Source organism: Loxodonta africana, chromosome 22, assembly GCF_030014295.1.
Source record: "Loxodonta africana isolate mLoxAfr1 chromosome 22, mLoxAfr1.hap2, whole genome shotgun sequence".
Lineage (NCBI taxonomy): Eukaryota > Metazoa > Chordata > Mammalia > Proboscidea > Elephantidae > Loxodonta > Loxodonta africana.
In genome coordinates, this window is record NC_087363.1 from 76,562,626 (window position 1) to 76,585,886 (window position 23,261).

Consider the following 23,261-nt stretch of genomic DNA (forward strand, 5'->3'; position numbering starts at 1 on the left):
GAAAAACTAGGGAAAAGAAATCAAATACTTGGAAAATGAACAATACCCTCCTGAAAAAAGACTGGGTTATAGAAGACATCAAGGAGGGAATAAGGAAATTCATAGAAAGCAACGAGAATGAAAATACTTCCTATCAAAACCTCTGGAACACAGCAAAAGCAGTGCTCAGAGGCCAATTTATATCAATAAATGCACACATACAAAAAGAAGAAAGAGCCAAAATCAGAGAACTGTCCCTACAACTTGAACAAATAGAAAGTGAGCAACAAAAGAATCCATCAGGCACCAGAAGAAAACAAATAATAAAAATTAGAGCTGAACTAAATGAATTAGAGAACAGAAAAACAATCGAAAGAATTAACAAAGCCAAAAGCTGGTTCTTTGAAAAAATTAACAAAATTGATAAACCATTGGCTAGACTGACTAAAGAAATACAGGAAAGGAAACAAATAACCCGAATAAGAAATGAGAAGGACCACATCACAACAGAACCAAATGAAATTAAAAGAATCATTTCAGATTATTATGAAAAATTGTACTCTAACAAATTTGAAAACCTAGAAGAAATGGATGAATTCCTGGAAAAACACTACCTACCTAAACTAACACATTCAGAAGTAGAACAACTAAATAGACCCATAACAAAAAAAGAGATTGAAACGATAATCAAAAAACTCCCAACAAAAAAAACTCCTGGCCCGGACGGCTTCACTGCAGAGTTCTACCAAACCTTCAGAGAAGAGTTAACACCACTACTACTAAAGGTATTCCAAAGCATAGAAAATGACGGAATACTACCCAACTCATTCTATGAAGCCACCATCTCCCTGATACGAAAACCAGGTAAAGACATTACAAAAAAAGAAAATTATAGACCTATATCCCTCATGAACATTGATGCAAAAATCCTCAGCAAAATTCTAGCCAATAGAATCCAACGACACATCAAAAAAATAATTCACCCTGATCAAGTGGGATTTATACCAGGTATGCAAGGCTGGTTTAATATCAGAAAAACCATTAATGTAATCCATCACATAAATAAAACAAAAGACAAAAACCACATGATCTTATCAATTGATGCAGAAAAGGCATTTGACAAAGTCCAACACCCATTCATGATAAAAACTCTTACCAAAATAGGAATTGAAGGAAAATTCCTCAACATAATAAAGGGCATCTATGCAAAGCCAACAGCCAATATCACTCTAAATGGAGAGAACCTGAAAGCATTTCCCTTGAGAACGGGAACCAGACAAGGATGCCCTTTATCACCGCTCTTATTCAACATCGTGTTGGAAGTCTTAGCCAGGGCAATCAGGCTATACAAAGAAATAAAAGGTATCCGGATTGGCAAGGAAGAAGTAAAGTTATCACTATTTGCAGATGACATGATTATATACACAGAAAACCCTAAGGAATCCTCCAGAAAACTACTGAAACTAATAGAAGAGTTTGGCAGAGTCTCAGGTTATAAAATAAACATACAAAAATCACTTGGATTCCTCTACATCAACAAAAAGAACACCGAAGAGGAAATAACCAAATCAATACCATTCACAGTAGCCCCCAAGAAGATAAGATACTTAGGAATAAATCTTACCAAGGATGTAAAAGACCTATACAAAGAAAACTACAAAGCTCTACTACAAGAAATTCAAAAGGACATACTTAAGTGGAAAAACATACCTTGCTCATGGATAGGAAGACTTAACATAGTAAAAATGTCTATTCTACCAAAAGCCATCTATACATTTAACGCACTTCCGATCCAAATTCCAATGTCATATTTTAAGGGAATAGAGAAACAAATCACCAATTTCATATGGAACGGAAAGAAGCCCCGGATAAGCAAAGCACTACTGAAAAAGAAGAAGAAAGTGGGAGGCCTCACCTTACCTGACTTCAGAACCTATTATACAGCCACAGTAGTCAAAACAGCCTGGTATTGGTACAACAACAGACACATAGACCAATGGAACAGAATTGAGAACCCAGACATAGATCCATCCACGTATGAGCAGCTGATATTTGACAAAGGACCAGTGTCAATTAACTGGGGAAAAGATAGCCTTTTTAACAAATGGTGCTGGCATAACTGGATATCCATTTGCAAAAAAATGAAACAGGACCCATACCTCACACCATGCACAAAAACTAACTCCAAGTGGATCAAAGACCTAAACATAAAGACTAAAACGATAAAGATCATGGAAGAAAAAATTGGGACAACCCTAGGAGCCCTAATACAAGGTATAAACAGAATACAAAACATTACCAAAAATGATGAAGAGAAACCCGATAACTGGGAGCTCCTAAAAATCAAACACCTATGCTCATCTAAAGACTTCACCAAAAGAGTAAAAAGACCACCTACAGATTGGGAAAGAAATTTCAGCTATGACATCTCCGACCAGCGCCTGATCTCTAAAATCTACATGATTCTGTCAAAACTCAACCACAAAAAGACAAACAACCCAATCAAGAAGTGGGCAAAGGATATGAACACACATTTCTCTAAAGAAGATATTCAGGCAGCCAACAGATACATGAGAAAATGCTCTCGATCATTAGCCATTAGAGAAATGCAAATTAAAACTACGATGAGATTCCATCTCACACCAGCAAGGCTGGCATTAATCCAAAAAACACAAAATAATAAATGTTGGAGAGGCTGCGGAGAGATTGGAACTCTCATACACTGCTGGTGGGAATGTAAAATGGTACAACCACTTTGGAAATCTATCTGGCGTTATCTTAAACAGTTAGAAATAGAACTACCATACAACCCAGAAATCCCACTCCTAGGAATATACCCTAGAGATACAAGAGCCTTCATACAAACAGATATATGCACACCCATGTTTATTGCAGCTCTGTTTACAATAGCAAAAAGTTGGAAGCAACCAAGGTGTCCATCAACGGATGAATGGGTAAATAAATTGTGGTATATTCACACAATGGAATACTACGCATCAATAAAGAACAGTGACGAATCTCTGAAACATTTCATAACATGGAGGAACCTGGAAGGCATTATGCTGAGCGAAATTAGTCAGAGGCAAAAGGACAAATATTGTATAAGACCACTATTATAAGATCTTGAGAAATAGTAAACCTGAGAAGAACACATACTTTTGTGGTTACGAGGGGGGGAGGGAAGGAGGGTGGGAGAGGGTTTTTTTATTGATTAATCAGTAGATAAGAACTGCTTTAGGTGAAGGGAAAGACAACACTCAATACATGGAAGGTCAGCTCAATTGGACTGGACCAAAAGCAAAGAAGTTTCCGGGATAAAATGAATGCTTCAAAGGTCAGCGGAGCAAGCGTGGGGGTCTGGGGAACATGGTTTGCGGGGACTTCTAAGTCAATTGGCAAAATAATTCTATTATGAAATCATTCTGCATCCCACTTTGAAATGTGGCGTCTGGGGTCTTAAATGCTAACAAGCAGCCATCTAAGATGCAGCAATTGGTCTCAACCCACCTGGAGCAAAGAAAATGAAGAACACCAAGCCCACATGACAACTAAGAGCCCAAGAGACAGAAAGGGCCACATGAACCAGAGACCTACATCATCCTGAGACCAGAAGAACTAGTTGGTGCCCGGCCACAACCGATGACTGCCCTGACAGGGAGCTCAGCAGAGGACCCCTGAGGGAGCAGGAGATCAGTGGGATGCAGACCCCAAATTCTCATAAGAAGACCAAACTTAATGGTCTGACTGAGACTGGAGGAATCCCGGCGGCCATGCTCCCCAGACCTTCAGTTGACACAGGACAGGAACCATCCCCGAAGACAACTCATCAGAAATGAAAGGGACTGGTCAGCGGGTGGGAGAGAGATGCTGATGAAGAGTGAGCTAATTATATCAGGTGGACACTTGAGATTGTGTTGGCAACTCTTGTCTGGAGGGGGGATGGGAGGATAGAGAGAGAGGGAAGCAGGCAAAATTGTCAAGAAAGGAGAGACTGAAAGGGCTGACTCAAGATGGGGAGAGTAAGTGGGAGTAGGGAGTGAGATGTATGTAAACTTATATGTGACAGACTGATTGGATTTGTAAACGTTCACTTGAAGCTTAATAAAAGTTATTATAAAAAAAAAAATACACAATGACCGATGAAAACCCTACAGATCACAGAATATTGTTTGAGACTCACTCACTTTGGACACGTCATCAGGAGGGACCGATGGCTAGAGAAGGACATCATGTTTGGTAAAGGAGAGAGACAGTGAAGGTGAGAGAAACTCCCCATGAAATGGATTGACACAATAGCAGCAACAATGGCAACAATGGACTCAATCATACCAATGATCACGAAGATGGCACAAGACCAGGCAACGTTTCTGTCATCCGTAAGGTCACTATAAGTGCCAACGTGATGGCAACTAATAACGTCAACAAGACTGCCTGCTTTGTCCCACCCATCTCTCAGTATCCATCCCAGACCTACCTTCCCCAGGAGAAGGAACTGTCCACGTGCCATGTCCTTCCGCCTCAGGTTTCTCCGCAACATTGTGCTTCTTTTGAGCGGCTTAGCTTTTCCTCCTTTGGTTTATAAGAGATCATATTTGTATAATTATGATGCCTCCCCTCCTCTGTGGGAAGCTTCTTGAAGACAGGGACTGCGATGCTCCTCTGTGAACCCCAAAGTCACCCAGCAGAGAACTCAGAACAACTCGGTGCTCAGTAAGGCTGTGTGTGAATCTGAACTTGACCAGAGATCAGGAGGAGAACTCTGGACAAGCTGCTTCCAGGAATTCTCTCTCAAAGCCAAGACGTTTTCAGTTACCAGGTAGGGGCAAAGGCAGAGGCCTAGCCCCTAACTGTGTGAGGAAAGGGTGGAGTTGGAAAGACAGAAGTTTCACTTCAAAAAGGGGTAACTTAAATTGTCTCATGCATTTTTGTTAAAAGTTGATGCAGCTGTGGGTTCGTAGTGAAGGATTTGTCATACACTAGTTTGACTAATCCACACTGTGGAAGTGAACATGTAGAGAAAATCCCGACATGCAAAACAATGGATTACATCTCAGGTGAAAGTTAATTTTTATTGTACAGTGCTTTCTCTAAGTATTTAAATACCTTTGATGACATGTTCATGTATTCTGGAGAAGAAACGTCTCTCAAATAATAGATTAATGACTAAACCCCAGTGCCGTCGAGTCGATTCCGAATAGACTGATGACTAGATAGATCTTAAAACTACCGAGAGAAACACAGAATACAGTTAGCTATCTGTGCTAATGGTTTGTTCAGCTCAATGGTGCTGCACCACTGTCCAAAGAAAATACCCTCAAGCAGTCCTACCTTTCTCCCTGGAGCGTGATTGATTTTGCTTTTGTATATTTAATAAAAACGGTCTCAAATGTTAAAAAAAAAAAAAAACAGTAAATTGTAATAATCATATATCCTGGCAATCTAAAAATTTGTATCAAAATACTCAAAATATATTGCTTTTCACTCAGTAATTATTCATTCAGGAATATATTAAGTGACCAAATAAAAAAAAAAAAGTATATATAAACAAACAAAAAAGAAGTGATAACTTTTTACTCGGAACATTCCGCTAGATTCACAGTTGCTGCTGGAAAAATTGATCGGATTTGCTGGCTCCAAGGGCAGTGAGTCTTGCAGCAAATGCCCAGGTGGCTAGAAAAGAAAGTATGAGCTGAAACCCACCACAGGGGCCTGTAGCACCCTCTGTGGGCCCCAGGGTCAGGCATGTTAAAGGGATGGATGCAGGAGATAGCGTGCCACAGGATGCAGACCTTAATTTTTCTTCTCTTGGATGCATCATGCCCAGGGCTCAATCCCTTAGTGACTATCTGACACTGAGATGCAGAGGTGAAAAAATCAGCCCCCATCTGTCCTGTCAACATGGAGCCTGTGCTCTATCTGTTGTTAGCTGCCATGGAACCAGCTTTGATTTGTGGCAACTCCATACACAACAGATGAAAACGATGCCCAGTCCTGCACCATACTCATGACTGGCTGTGGATCTGACTTGTGATCCACAGGGTTTTCATTGGCTGATTTTCAGAAGTATATCGCCAGGCTCTCTTCCCAGTCTGTATTAGTCTGGAAGCTCCACTGAAACCTGTTCAACATCACAGAACACCCAAGGCACCACTGACAGATGGGTGGTAGCTGCACATGAGGTGCATTGGCTGGGAATCGAACCTGGGTCTCCCTCATGGAAGACAAGAATTCTACCACTGCCCTCTTTATTTCCCAGATCTTTGTAGGAGAATTGGAAGATGCTGTTGTTGTTAGGTGCCGTCGAGTCACCTCTGACTCACAGTGACCCTATGAACAACAGAACAAAACACTTCCCAGTCCTGCACCATCCCTACAATTGTTATGCTTGAGCTACTTGTTGCGGCCACTGTTTATCAATCCACCTTGTTGAGGGTCTTCCTCTTTTCCGCTGACCCTGTACTTTGCCAAGCATGATGTCCTTCTCCAGGGACTGATCCCTCCTGACAACACGTCCAAAATATGTAAGACGCAGTCTCACCATCCTTGCCTCTAAGGAGCATTCTGGATGCACTTCTTCCAAGACAGATTTGTTCGTTCTTTTGGCAGTCCATGGTATATTCAGTATTCTTCCCCAACACCACAATTGAAAGGCATCAATTCTTCGGTCTTCCTTATTCATTGTCCAGCTTTCACATGCATATGATGCAATTGAAAATACCAGGCTTGGGTCAGGCTCAGCTTAGTCTTCAAGGTGACATCTTTGCTTTTCAATGCTTTAAAGAGGTACTTCGCAGCAGATTTATCCAATGCAATGCAGCATTTGATTTCTTAACTGCTGCTTCCATGGCCATTGATTGTGGATCCAAGTAAAATGAAATCATTGACAACTTCAATCTTTCCTCTGCTTATTATGATGTTGCTTATTGGTACACTTGGTAGGATTTTTGTTTTTTTTATGTTGAGATGCAATCCATACTGTAGTCTGTGGTCTCTGATCTTCATTAGCAAGTGTTTCAAGTCCTCTTCACTTTCAGCAAGGAAGATTGTGTCCCCTGCATAACGCAGGTTGTTAATGAGTCTTCCTCCAATTTTGACGCCCCGTTCTTGTTCATATAGTCCAGCTTCTCGGATTATTTGCTCAGCATACAGATTAAATAGGTATGTTGAAACAATACAGCCCAGAAACGCACTTTTCCTGACTTTAAACCAATCAGAGTCCCCTTATTCTGGCCAAACAACTGCCCCCTGATCTATGTAAAGGTTCCTCATGAGCACAATTAAGTGTTCTGGAATTCTCATTCTTCCCAATGTTATCCATAATTTGTTATGATCCACACAGTCAAATGCCTTTGCATAGCCAATAAAACACAAGTAAACATCCTGGCATTCTCTGTTTTCAGCTAGGACCTATCTGACATCAGCAATGATATCCCTGGTTCCTCGTCCTCTTCTGAAACCAGCCTGAATTTCTGGCAGTTCCCTGATGATACACAGCTGCAGCCGTTTTTGAATCATCTTCAGCAAAATTTTGCTTGCATGCGATATTAATGATATTGTTGTTGTTGTTAGGTGCCGTCGAGTCAGTTCCGACTCATAGCGACCCTATGCACAACAGAACGAAGCACTGCCCGGTCCTGCGCCATCCTTACAATCGTTGTTATGCTTCAGCTCATTGTTGCAGCCACTGTGTCAATCCACCTCGTTGAGGGTCTTCCTCTTTTCCGCTGACCCTGTACTCTGCCAAGCATGATGTCCTTCTCCAGGGACTCATCCCTCCTGACAACATGTCCAAAGTATGCAAGACGCACTCTGGCCATCCTTGCCTCTAAGGAGCATTCTGGCCACACTTCTTCCAAGACAGATTTGTTCATTCTTTTGGTAGTCCATGGTATATTCAATATTCTTCACCAACACTACAATTCAAAGCATCAACTCTTCTTCAGTCTTCCTTATTCATTGTCCAGCTTTCACATGCATATGATGCGATTGAAAATACCATGGCTTGGGTCAGGCGCACCTTAGTCTTCAGGGTGACATCTTTGCTCTTCAACACTTTGAAGAGGTCCTTTGCAGCAGATTTGTCCAGTGCAATGTGTCTTTTGATTTCTTGACTGCTGCTTCCATGGCTGTTGATTGTGGATCCAAGTAAAATGAAATCCTTCACAACTTCAATCTTTTCTCTGTTTATCATGATGTTGCTCATTGGTCCAGTTGTGAGGATTTTTGTTTTCTTTATGTTGAGGTGTAATCCATACTGAAGGCTGTGGTCTTTGATCTTCATTAGTAAGTGCTTCAAGTCCTCTTCACTTTCAGAAAGCAAGGTTGTGTCATCTGCATAACGCAGGTTGTTAATGAGTCTTCCTCCAATCCTGATGCCCTGTTCTTCTTCATATAGTTCAGCTTCTCGGATTATTTGTTCAGCATACAGATTAAATAGGTATGGGAAAGAATACAACCCTGATGCACACCTTTCCTGACTTTAAACCAATCAGTATCCCCTTGTTCTGTCCGAACAACTGCCTCTTAATCTATGTAAAGGTTCCTCATGAGCACAATTAAGTGTTCTGGAATTCCCGTTCTTCGTAGTGTTATCCACAGTTTGTTATGATCCACACAGTCAACTGCCTTTGCATAGTCAATAAAGCACAGGTAAACATCCTTCTGGTATTCTCTGCTTTCAGCCAGGATCCATCTGACATCAGCAATGATATCCCTGGTTCCACGTCCTCTTCTGAAACTGGCCTGAATTTCTGGCAGTTCCCTGTCGGTATATTGCTGCAGCCGTTTTTGAACAATCTTCAGCAAAATTTTGCTTGCATGTGATATTAATGATATTGTTCTATAATTTCCACATTCGGTTGGATCACCTTTCTTGGGAACAGGCATAAATATGATCTCTTCCAGTCAGCTGGCCAGGAAGCTGTCTTCCATATTTCTTGGCACAGACGAGTGAGCACCTCCAGTGCTGCATTCATTTGTGGAACATCTCAATTGATATTCCATCATTTCCGGGAGCCTTGTTTTTCGCCAATGCCTTCAGAGCAGCTTGGACTTCTTCCTTTAGTACCATCCATTCCTGATCATATGCCACCTCTTGAAATGGTTGAATATCGACTAATTCTTTTTGGTATAATGACTCTGTGTATTCCTTCCATCTTCTTTTGATCTTTCCTGCGTCGTTTAATATTTTCCCCATGGAATCCTTCACTATTGCAATGCGAGGCTTGAATTTTTTCCTCAGTTCTTTCAGCTTGAGAAACGCCGAGTGTGTTCTTCTCTTTTGGTTTTCCATCTCCAGCTCTTTGCACATGTCATTATAACACTTTACCTTCTTTAGCCGCCCTTTGAAATCTTCTGTTCAGTTCTTTTATTTCATCATTTCTTCCTTCTGTTTTAGCTGCTTGATATTTGTGAGGAAGTTTCAGAGTCTCCTCTGACATCTATCTTGGTCTTTTCTTTCTTTCCTCTCTTTTCAGTGACCTCTTGCTTTCTTCATGGATGATGTCCTTGATGTCATTCCCCAACTCGTCTGGCCTTTGGTCACTAGTGTTCAATGTGTCAAGTCTATTCTTGAGATGGTCTCTAAATTCAGGTGGGATGTACTCAAGGTCATATTTTGGCTCTCGTGGACTTCTTCTGATTTTCTTCAGTTTCAGCTGGAACTTGCATATGAGCAATTGATGGTCTGTTCCACAGTCAGCCCATGGCCTTGTTCTGACTGATGATATTGAGCTTTTCCATGGTCTCTTTCCACAGATGTAGTCAATCTGTTTTCTCTGTGTTCCATCTGGTGAGGTCCATGTGTATAGTCGCTGTTTATGTTGGTGAAAGAAGGTATTTGCAATGAAGAAGTCGTTGGCCTTGCAAAATTCTATCATTCTATCTCCGGCATTGTCTCTATCACCAAGGCCATATTTTCCAACATAAATCCTTCTTCTTTGTTTCCAACTTTTGCATTCCAACCACCAGTAATTATCAATGCATCCTGTTTGCACGTTTGATCAAGTTCAGACTGCAGCAGCTGATAAAAATCTTCTATTTCTTCATCTTTGGCCTTAGTGGTTGGTGCGTAAATTTGAATAATAGTCGTATTAACTGGTCTTCCATGTAGGCGTATGGATATTATCCTATCACTGACAGTGTTGTACTTATGGGTAGATTTTGAAATGTTCTTTTTGATGATGAATGCAACACCATTCCTCTTCGAGTTGTCATTCCCAGCATAGTAGACTACATGATTGTCTGATTCAAAATAGCCAATACTAGTCCATTTCAGCTCACTAATGCCTAGGATATCCATGTTCATCAGTTCCATTTCATTTTTGATGATTTCCAATTTTCCTAGATTCATACTTCATACATTCCAGGTTCTGATTATTAATGTCTGCAGCTGTTTCTTCTCATTTTGAGTCATGCCATATCAGCAAATGAAGGTCCCGAAAGCTTTACTCCATCCACGTCATTAAGGTCAACTCTACTTTGAGGAGGCAGCTCTTCCCCAGTCGTCTTTTGAGTGCCTTCCAACCTCGGGGGCTCATCTTCCAGCACTATATCAGACAATGTTCTGCTGCTATTCATAAGGTTTTCTCTGGCTAATGCTTTTCAGAAGTATACTGCCAGGTCCTTCTTCCTAGTCTGTCTTAGTCTGGAAGCTCATATGAAACCTGTCCTCCATGGGTGACCCTGCTGGTATCTGAATACTGGTGGCATAGCTTCCAGCATCACAGCAACCCGCAAGGCCCCAAACTCCCCCTCCCCCCACTGGATGATAAGCTCCCCAAAAGGTAACCTGGTGCTTCAGGCTAAAGACATTTCAGGCATAAAGGAATAGTCTTAAAATAGCTACCATAGATATCCACCTAGGGCAGGTTTCCAGCTACTAAAACATGAAATTTACCACAACAACCAAACACATCTCAACAGCATTTTAAGCTGTCATTGCTGTCAGCTGTCGTTAAGTGTGCTCCAACTCATGGTGACCTTATGTATGGCGGAACAAATGTTGCCCGGTCCTGTGCCATATTCACGAATAAAACTGTCATTCGTAAGGCGCTTTTTTTTAAGACCCGTGGGGATGCTCTAAAACGTCTACAGAAGGGAAGAGGAAATAAAAGCAGCACAAACTTTGGCATGCTCGGTGTGTAGCCTGCTCTAAGTCCTCACAAGGTCTTCCTAAAGCTGCGGAGTTGGCATGCCACGAGGTACATGAGGACCCACTCAGACCTGGGATCTGATCTGGTTCTGCTGAATTCAGTCCCGGTGCTCTTTCCAAGCAACCAGGGAAGTTTATAGTCCAGTGACTGTCACACCACAGAAAAAATAAAACCAGCGTCTCTTTCCCTCTTTTTTTTTTTCCCCATCTAATTAAAACAGGGAATCAAACAAACAATAAACTCCATTTCTCCCAGGTTATTGGGGGAGAGGGTATGTTTTCACTAAGAGAAGCTATAACCAACCCCAATCTAAATTACATGTTCAGTTTGTGCGTTAAACTCACACAATTGAATCTTCCAGATGTCCTGTCAGCAGGCTGCTCAAGTCCTTGTCATAAAGTCATCGGGCATTTGTAATAGCAAAGCTGACAGAACTTTAACAAGAGACCCCCACCAGACACCTCTGTGGTACATTCCCATTTGCTTAAAATGTAAGAGTATCATTTCCAAAGTTAGAGAGCCACAACAATAAAGAAATACATTGACGTTGTTGGAATTGCTAGAGGAAAAAATACATATATTATAATTTGCCATTTCTCCCTCCCCTTCCCATTCACCAGCACACTCAAGCTATGAATCAGGACTTTCTCAAAATTCTGACGTCAATCTAAATAACTTTACATTATCCAACAACCTGAGGTACAGTTCCTGAAAAACAAAAGCCCCAAAAGGAAAACCGCACACAGAACATTCCCCCGCCTGGGACATTTGAAAATCAAATTATCTCTGTGGTGGTTGTTACATAAACTTGTCTCCAGGTTTAAATTTTTCAAAAGCTCGTTTTGCCAAAAAAAAAAGTTGTTTTGCAAAAAAATTCAAATGTGCATAATTTAGAAGGATGACTGAGAGATGACAGGGCAAGTAATAGCAGTAAAACAAATTGCAAAGACAGGAAGGGGCAGGGAAGCGAGAAGAATGGAAATGGGGAACTCAGGGTGATAACAGGGAGAGCGCTGACACATCGCGGCGATCACAACCAATGTCATGGAACAATTTGTGTATGATCTATTGAACAAAAAAACTAATTTCCTCTGTAAACCTTCACCTAAAGCATAATTTAAATTAAAAAAAAATTGCAAAAAGTTGGATAAGAACAGTTTCTTTTGGTTGTTGTTTAAATATAAGAGCCCCAGTAGCTACAGCCTACTGAAGAGGTTTATTCCTATGCAAGAGCTTGTTAAAAGGCAGGTATGGCCACTTGTCCACCTAATCACTGAAAATATTAGTTTGCCTATGAGCCATATTTTTTTTAAGGGGTCGTGTCTTCAACTGAAAAATAGAGGGATCTCTGGGTGGTGCCAACAGTTAACACACTCGGCTATCAGCCAAAAGGTTGGAGGCTCCAGGACACCCAGAGGTGCCGCAGAAGAAAGGCCTGCTGATATACTTCCCCAAAAATCAACTACTGAAAACCTTGTGGAGCACAGTTCTGCTCTGACACACAGAGGGTCACCATGATTTGACTCAATGGCAACTGGCAGCTTGTCTGAAACCAGCACTCTTAGCTCCTCTCTGCTTTCGACAGACTGTGAGGACTTTAGAGGACAAAGGCCTTTCCTGGTGCGCTGCTGTCTCCTGTGCTTCCTGAGTATCTGCTATGTGCCTGGATTTTGCTAGGTAGGCAGTGGAATCTCCTAAAATGTTATTCATGTGCTAACATACCACTGTCTGTGACGTGTGCTCCCATGAAAGCAGCAGGAAAGAAGAATGTCTGTCTATACGGCTGTCTCCCTCCCTCCTTTCCTTCCCAAGCTTTCCAGTTCTTACAGCTGTCTCCTGGGATCACCTGGAATGTTTCTGAGTCCCAGGCTGAAGAATCGTTTACTTGTCACCTAATGAGAGGACACGTGGCCAGGGAGGCAGTAAGGCGAGTGGCAAGGCACCATTCCTCTTACTGTGCCACCAACGCCGTGTGGTTTGAACATGTCGGGCCACAGGCCTCTCCAGGCCTCCACGTCACCACTGCTTCATCAGCAGTCCAAGGACAAACAAAACATCCTTCCCCCCAAAGCTCCTCAACTTTCTAAATGTCCTAATTAAAAAAAGGAAAAAAAGGCGGTATCTTGTCTCATTCAATCCTTTGCCCCTTCAGAAGGCAGCCCTATAAATGAATTTAATACTAAGAATGAATCTCTCCTTTATTCCTTAATTTCTATCACATTTTAAAATGAAATCTCAAGCATATCCCTGAATTTTATTTTTCTTCATAAGGGAGCCTTAGATAAAAACTACTTCTTAATTGCAATAACACTCACCATTAACTGCTGGACACACAGGAACAGGAATATTTTTTATAAATGGCTTCATTTGATGAAGAAAAGGAAAAACGAACTAGGTGACTACAAAAGTTACAACCACAGAAACATCCAGTTCAAGGAATGCTTTCTTTAGATCTTCTTGCTAAACACCAAAATCAGCAAAGCATATAGAGTATAAAGCAGGCTTCCTTTGTAGGATGTTTTCAGGTATCTGGAGAGCAGGGGGCCTGCATTATAGATCGAGGTTGTTAAAGCCACCCATGAGAACATATTTATATCTACGCCCAGTATCCGCCCCATCCTTAAACCACCTCCTTCAGGCTATTTACCAAGAGTAACTCCACGAGCAAAGTTAGTTTGGCTTCCAGAAATGACGCAGGTAGATAATGTCCTTATGTCCAGCCTAAGGCAGCAGTTTTCATGAAGTAACGTGCCTCACCTGAGAGCCTCATCCCCTCCTCCCCTCCTCTCTTCCACCATGTGCACACAGAGGCACGCACACTCCACTGCACTCATGAGATGCACTCCTGGGAAACTGCACATAAACTAAATGCTTGAAAATTGAATATTTTACAAATGCACTTTAACAACAACAACAACAACAACAAAAACCCATTGCCATCAAGTTGATTCCGACTCATAGAGACTTCAGGACAGAGTAGGACTGCCCCACGGAATTTCCAAGGAGCACCTGGTAGATTTGAACTGCTGATCTTTCGGTTAGCAGCCAAACTCTTAACCACTATGCCACCAGGGTTTCCAAAATGCACTACAGAAGTCTAAAAGTGTAAGGTGATTTTTTTTTTTTAACTTCTTTAATTTAAAAATAGGAGAAAAAGAATTTACAATGAAAAACAAATTTTCTTCATCTACTGTATGCTCAGTCCCCTACTCTACATCCTTCAGGAACCATCTTCCCAAGTACAAGGACCACACATACATTTGTTAAACACAACTAGGATTCAGTCTTGCCTTTTTTTTTCTTAATGTTTCTTGTCAAATATAATAAACATACAGAAATGTGCACAAAATAGTGTAATAAATAAAGTAAATGAATATTTATCTCACTACCACCACCCAGGTCAAGAAATAGAACACCGCCAGCAGCCAAGAAGCCCCCAAGTGTCCCATTACAACCACAACTGCACAAGTGACCACCATGCTGACTTAATGGCAATCGCTTCTTTTCTTTAGTTTTTCTTGGTTTTGAACTCAATTCGTGTGATATGTAATACTTTGTGTCTGTCTTCTTTTACTCAACTATGTGTTTGTAAGGCTCACCCAAGTCGCTGCATTATGTCTTGTTCATTTTCACTGCTGTGCAATATTCTCACTGTATGAATATAAAATAGTTTATGTCATCTCTTCTACGGCTGAAGTGTGTTTGGGTTATTTCCAGTTTGGGGGAGACTGCAAGAATGCTACTTATGAGATCTCTTATCTGTGCCTTCTAACACATGTCTTCAGCATTCCTAGACGACACCATACTTCCTTCCAGAGTACTTCTTTCTATCTCACCACTAGCGCCCAAAGTCCTCATTGCTCCAAATCTCAGCAACACCTGGAACTGCCAGACTTCGAATTTTTGCCAATCTAGTAGGTAATTCACTGTGTTTCACTATGGTTTTATTTTTCATTTCTCTCATTTAATAATTAGGCTGAAGATCATTTTAAATATTTATCAGGCATTTGGGTTCCCACTTAAGACCAAAACCAAAACCCTACTGCTGGCAAGTCGATTCTGACTCATAGCGACCCTAAGGACAGAGTAGAACTGCCCCATAGGTTTTTCAAGGAGTACCTGGCGGATTCAAACTGCCAACCCTCTGGTTAGCAGCCATAGCACTTTACCACTATGCCACCAGGGTTCCCTGACTTAAGAAGTTACTATTAAAATACTTTGCCTTTTTTTTTTCTTTTTGTGGGGTGGGGTAGGTGGGGAGGTTGCCTATCTTTTTCTTATTGATTTGTGGAGTTCTTTATATATTTTGAATATGATACCTTTTTAACTTCTGTGCTGAAAATATTTTCCTTTGAGCGTCTTTTATTAAGAGATATTCCTAATTTTAGTGTAACTGAAATTATCAATCTTTTCTTTTGTGGTTAGTGCTTTTTTACACTAAAGATTTTTCAAAAATCTTTCTCTAAGGTAATGAAAACATTTTATTATTCTCTAAAATATTTATAGTTTTGCCTTTCACACTTAACTGTACAGGAGTGGATTTTTCTAAAAGAAACTGGGCTCCAATTTCATTGTCTTTTATAATATGGATTCTAGTCCTTCCAAACCCTCCTTTTTCCATTCAAATGTCTTGAGATCTTTCTGTATCAGCACATACACAGAACTCCATCTTAAATGGGAACCATAATTTGAAGGATATTTAAGATGCTCATGGTCTTTTTATATTACATTGTTTCAATGAATCATTCTACATTTGATTACTTACCCATACGACTCAACGTAATTTCCTAAGAGTGGAACTGATGAGTTAAAAGTACGTGCAATTCAAATCTTCCTAGATGTTGGGCTTTCTGTTATATTTTTAAAAATTAGTACCCCTCTCAAAATTATTAAAATTCTTACAAGTTTTCTTCTAGTGCTAATCTATTTTTTATTTAAGTCTTTGTACCATCTGGATTTTATTTTAGGGTAAGGCGTTTAGGAGGGTTCCAGCTATGTATTTTCCAAATGTTTGGCCACACCCACTGCCATCGAGTCAATTCCAACTCACAGCAACCCTGTAGGACAGTGCAGAACTGCACCATAGGGTTTCCAAGGCTGTAAATCTTGAAGAAAGCAGTCTGTCACATCTTTCTCCCACTCCCACAGAGTGGCTGGTGAGTTCCAACTGCTGACCTTTCTGAGCACTTAATCACTGTGCCACCAGGGTTCCTTCTAAAATATTTGGCCAACTGTCCCCAAATTATTATAGAATAATATATATTTTCCCCCACTGATTTAAGATGTTGTTATTATATCAAATATACATATGTATTTGGATCTATTTCTAGACTTTCTATTCTTTCCCTTTAATCTGCCTACCTTATTCATGGACCATGACCACCTTGGTTTAAATACAGCATCATAAAACACTACAGGGGAAACAGAGTTAGGCAACAGCCCTACACACAACTGGTCTTTCTCATAACCTTTCTGTTTAATCTTATATTCATTTGTCAACATGGACTGTAAAACTAATGTGTTATCATTTCAAAAGAAATTTTGTTAATATTTTATTGTGATCACTTAAGTATATAGGTTAGTTCATAAGCAATTGATATATTTTCAATATTAAACCTTCCTAATTTTTAACTAGACAGTTACATCTTTCCAATTATTCAAGGATCTCTCAGGTCTCTCAGGAGAGATTTTAGATTTGTTCATGCTTTTTACCTTTTCTACGTCTGTATTTCCACCTAGAATCACAGACATTCTGCCTGACAATTTTTTCAGTATTTTTTGGGGGGGTCAGGGGCAGATGGCAATAAATTCTCTGTTGTTCCGATTGTCTGAAAATGTCATTATTTCACATTCTTGTTACAAAGATATTTTCTCCTCACACAGAATTACAGGTTGGCAGTTATTCTCTTTCAGCACTCTAAACATACCATTCCATTTATCTTCTGGCTACTATCACCTCTATCGCATAAGAAACCATCTCAAAAGTCAGTAGCTTAAGACAACGATTACGTATTATTTCTCATAAGCCTGTAAGGAAGCTGGGAGTCAGCAGACATAGACTGGGCTCAGCTAGAGGTGGCTCTGCTCCACATGACTCTCATCCCATTTCTGGGACCAGTGGCTTAGCCCAGACACGCCCTCATGGTGGTGATCACAGTGGCACAAGAGAGCAAGCAGAAACATACAAGGACTGGCATCCTGCTACACCCTGTTATTTCTGCCTCACTCTACTGGCCAATCACATAGCTGAGCCAGGACTGATGCAGCAGGGAGGAGCCTCAGCCATTCTAACAAATCACTTAGCAAAAAGCACTCGCACAGGTAGAGAGGAACAACTGGGACCATTAATGCAATCTTTCACACAGTCTTATTTTTGTTCCATCGAGGGTGTATGTCTTTTTGAGCTTGCTTTTTTTTCGTATTTGCTTTTTCAACAAGTTCACTATAATGTTCCTATGTTTAGTTTTCTTTGTGTTTATTCTTCTTGGGATTCATACTGCGTCTTGAAATTTTGCTTGATTTTTTTTCCATACATTTTGAGAAACTGTCTTTATTATTTCAAATACTGTTTCTGCCCCATTCTCTCTCTTCTTTCGTTTTTAGATTTTAATTAATAGTAGGTTAGAACTTCTTGTAATGTCCCAAATGTCTCATTTTTTTAAATATATTTTCCTTTTTTGCTCTGCATTTCAGTCTGGATAGTTTCTTGATCTAGCTTTAAGTTCAGCAATCTTCACTATGTAATCTGCAGTTAACCCATCTACCACATTCCTATTATTTATTTAGGATATTTTTGAGTACCAGGATTTTAATTTGGTTCTTTTCTATAGCTTATAAATCTCTGAAATTTTTCATCTTATCAACAATTTTCTTGAATATGTTAATCACAAATTACTTTAACATCACTGTCCACTAACTCAGAATCTGATTACCTCCGCCTGTTTCTACCATCTGTATATTTTCTCTTGGTCCTATCACCTCACATGCCTGGTAATGTTTGACTGAATGCTATATATTATATATGAAAAAAACTGTAGAGGCTCTAGCCTCTTCTCTCCATAAAGGATTTTTCTTTAACTTTTAGCAGTCAGAAGTTCGGGAGAGGAATATTATTATCCAATCATGGACTGAGTTTATTTGAGACCCAGGTTATTTACCACTCATCCTTTCTCCTAGTTGTAGTTATGGAGAAAGTCCCTGGTGTTGATGAAGGTTTTTGCACCCTGGAAGGACCTAAATGGCCATTTCTATATCCCCACCATTTCTTATCTTACCAGCTTGTCAGCAGATGCTTCCTGCTTGGCATCTCTAAACCACCTCTGCTTATGAACTGGTGAATGCCACGAAGGTAAAAAGAGTTCAGACAACCAAGGTCACTTCTCTGGGCTTTCCTCACTCCAGGATCTTGGTTCCTCCACTTCTGAATGCTTTGGTAGCTTTAAACTCAATCCTGGTCTCCACAACCCAGTGAGACTGCCGAGAGCTCTGCTCAGCCCTCTGCCTCTTAGCAGCTGCTCTTTCTTTCTTTCTTTCTGCCAGCACTATCAACTGGCAAATGTAATAACACTGGAATCATCTTAATGAGCTTTCTTTCTTTTGGGAACTTGACACTTCAAATCCTGGCTGCCTTTTAACTCCCTGATATCTTGTACCAGAAACTGTTTTTTGTTTGTTTTGTTTTTCATTTTATCCAGCTTTTCTATGATGTTTTGGATAAAAATTGGTCTGCTACAACCTAGTCCACCATAACTAGAAGTAGAAGCCCCTCAGTAGAATTTCGGCTTTTTTCATATATGACCTGCACACTCTAAACATTATTTCCAGATTTGTTGCTTTCTTCCATTATGTTTTCTGTTCCTGTTTGTATATGGGAAAGCTATTCATCTTGATAATAACTGTATCGCCAGTCACCTCACTGAATATTTTCAGTAGTTTTTCAACTAATTCATCTGCCAGTAATGATCAGATTGCCTCTTCTGCTTCAGTTTTACAGCCTTCATATTTTTCACATGTGTTTGATTTGCTGGTACAGTGGTTATCAGCCCTAGAGATTCTGATTCAATGAGTCAGGGGCGGAACTAGGTGATTATAATGAACAACCAGGGTTGAGAACCACTGGGCTGGTACTGCCTAAGCCGTGCCAAATAATAGTGATGATAGTGGGTGAGCTACACTAGGTACCTATCAATCAGTCAATCAATCATCTATCAATGTAAGTTATCATGTTAATCTTTATCAAGAATAGATACTAACTTTCTTAAATGCCTTTTCAGCACTATGCAGATAAATGCATGTATTTTCCCTTGGGCATATTAATAAATTATACTAACTTCTTAATAGTAAATCATTATTTGTGGATTGGCTCTACAGTATTCTTTTAATGTGCTACTGGATTACATGAGTTGATATTTTATTTAAAAGAATTTGTAGAAGAATATTTGAGTGGTCCTTTGTGTAGTTTCTGAGTGTGGGCTACCTTTTACAGCTCCTGGTTTCAATGTGGTCTTTGGATGTTTTCCTTCCCTATCAAAAAACTGATTAATAACTATTGGAATTATCAGTTGGTTGAAAGATAGAAATATAGCATTTTTCATTAACAATAGTGAATTTATTCCACAAATTTCTTTTTTTTTTTTCCCCTAAAGCAAAGCTTTAGGACAACATATATGGCTGGACAACATATTCATTAATGACCTAATGACAGTGAAGCTTTAGATACAGCAATTGAGTTCAATGTGAAAACCTCTACCCTTTACACAGCATGAGGGAACATGGTTCCACGCAACTGAACTAACTAAATCTATTGAGCCCCTCCTAAGTGCTAGCACTATACCATGGAGGAATAAAAAACTTTCCCTGCTTCATGGGAGGAAAACACATACAAATAACACCCACCACAATAAGCCAACCTGCTAAACATTTTACCAGAGACGTTATTCATAAACAAGTATAGGGACACAGATGGGAAAGCAGTATTTCTGCCTGTGAAAAAATAAGATCAGGGAAAAGTCAGTAAAAAAGTAACATTTAAACTAGACTATTTTTTTTTTTTAATAAACACTTGATAACTTTTGCCTAGAATTTATTGCCTTTCACTCTCTACTCTCCTAAACCAAAAAAACAAACCAGACTCTAGGGTTACCCCATGTGTTTCAGAGTTGAACTGTGCTGTATAGGGTTTTCAAACACTGTGACCTTTTGGAAGCAGATTGCCAGGACTTTCTTCTGAGGTATCTCTGGGCACACCTGAACCACCAACTTTTTAGCTATCAGCTGAGTAGTTAACCATTTGCGTGACCAACCACCTTTTATTCTCCTTGTTGTTAGGTGCTGTCAAGTCGATCCTGACTAATAGCAACCCTATGTACAACAAAACGAAACACTGCTTGGTCCTGTACCATACTTACAATCTTTGTTATACCTGAGCTCATTGTTACAGTCACTGTGTCAATCCATCTTGTTGAGGGTTTTCCTCTTCTTCACTGACCTTCTACTTTACCAAGCAGGATGTCCTTCTCCAGGAACTGATCCTTCCTGATAACATGTCCAAAGTATGTGAGACGAAGTCACACCATCCTTGCTTCTAAGGAGCATTCTGCTTGTACTTCTTCCAAGACAAATCTGTTGTTCTTTTGGCAGTCCATGGTATATTCAATGCTCTTCACCAACACCACAATTCAAAGGAGTCAATTCTTCAGTCTTCCTTATTCTTCACCCAGCTTTCGAATGCATATGAGGCAACTGAAAACACCACAGTTTGGGTCAGCCACACCTGTCTTCAAGGCAGCATCTTTGCTTTTCAAAACTTTAAAGAGGTCTTTCGCAGCAGATTTGCCCAAAGCAATGCGTCTTTTGATTTCTTGACTGCTGCTTCCATGGGTGTTGATTGTGGATCCAAGTAAAATGAAATTTGTAACAACTTCAATCTTTTCTCCATTTATCATGATGTTGCTTACTGGTCCAATTGTGAGGACTTTTGCTTTCTTTATGTTGAGGTGTAATCCATACTAAAGGCTGTGGTCTCTGATCTTCATTAGTAAGTGCTTCAAGTCCTCTTCACTTTCAGCAAGGAAGGTTGTGTCATCTGCATAACGCAGGTTGTTAATGAGCCTTCCTCCAATCCTGATGTCCTGTTCTTCTTCATATAGTCCAGTTTCTGGGATTATTTGCTCAGCATACGGATTGAATAGGCATGGTGAAAGAACACAACCCTGACTTTAAATCACTCAGAATTCCCTTCTGTTCGAAGGACCGCCTCTTGATCTATGTACATGTTCCTCCTGAGCACAATTAAGTGTTCCAGAATTCCCATTCTCCCCAATGTTATCCATAATTTGTTATGATCCACACAGTCAAATGCCTGTGCATAGTCAATAAAACACAGGTAAACATCTTTCTGGTATTCTCTGCTTTCAGCCAGGATCCATCTGACATCAGCTATGATATCCCTGGTTCCAAGTCCTCTTCTGAATCTGGCTTGAATTTCTATTTACCTATCTACTCTTAAATCTCTGAATTATGACCCTCGTCTTTCCTCACCATCAGGCAAGAGGAATTTAGATAATCGGTCTTTGGGGTTGTTATGATTATTTAGCTGTCTGCCTACTCCACTAGCCTGTCTGCATTTCCTAGGGAACACAGTGAGTCTTTTTCATCTTTGAATCTCAGCACTGATCACAGGTGTCTGGCACTAAGACTTCTTCAACCACGTCTCTGGGGGAAAAAAGGATGCAAATTTAATGAATAGATTTTTCCAAGCAGTAAAGTGGGATTGTGATTTTGGTACTAATTTCGGGGCCTAAAACTATTGAATCTGTTAAAGTTATTTCTAGGGAAAACCAAACCCACTGCCATCCAGTAGATTCAACTTACGGCGACTCAGTGAGTTACAGGGTACAACTGTTCAGTAAGGTTTTCTTGGCTGTAATCTTTATGGAAGCAGATCACCAGACTTTTCTTCCATGGTGCCACTGGGTAAATTTGAACTGCCTACCTTTTAGAGCCAAGTGCAAACTGTTTGCACCACCCAGAGACTTTATATTTAGGAAAAGCCTGAAACAACATTCGAAAAGACCTACTATGTAATTTAAAGAGAGAATTCCAATACATTTATAAGTACATTAAAAACACGCCCAAGAGCAGGAAAAAAAGAGGTCAGAAGTAACAATGGTTATGTCCATTTTAGGACCATGGGTTACTTTTCATATCTCCACTTTTTTGTACTACCTAAATTTTCTGTAATGAAAGTATGACTTTCATAATTGAAAAAAATAAATAAAACCTCTATGAAAAACAGTGCCCTCAAGAACTTGCCAGCCAGTACCTTTTGCTTAAAATAAGCAATGCAAATGAATCACCACACCAATGTTGAAATCTCAAAAATTCATTGCAACCCCCACCTGACAGTGACAAACAGCTGAGGAAATGCCAGCTTCAGCTGCCCACACTTCATAAGGATACGCTTCACTTTGTAGGTGCACACTGCTCTGCCCTTCTACACACTATTGGAAAGGGGGTCTTTCTTAGAATAAATGTGAAAACCAAAGTGCCCTTTTAATTTTTGAAAAGGGATTAAAAAAAAAAAAAACTTTGACCTTTAAGGAATCAGTTAAAATTCAAGAAAAATATCATGTAGAAAAAATTACTCTTGAATTTTTTTCATAATTATTAATTTATATTGTTCTTTCGGTTACCTGCTTCTGCAGAGAAGAATATCTGGGGGCACCTTTAATTAAATGTGATTGGATCCTCATCAGTAATCAAGTATTCAGCCTCCTACCACGCCAACCTCTTCATCAAAGATGACTTTCAGAAAATAAATTTAATTTTCATAAGAGATGAATAAACAATTATGTAAGTACATTTACTCAGATAATATTGCATTATGATTTGTGAATTCTCTATCTCAAGGTGGATAATCAAGAATTAAGTCAGCTCAAAGGCCCCAAAACAGTTAAATGGGGAAAAGACAGTCTTTTTAACAAATGGTACTGGCATAACTGGATATCCACCTGCAAAAAAATGAAACAAGACCCATACCTCACTCCATGCACAAAAACAAACTCAAAATGGATCAAAGACCTAAATATAAAATCTAAAACGATAAAGGTCATGGAAGAAAAAATAGGG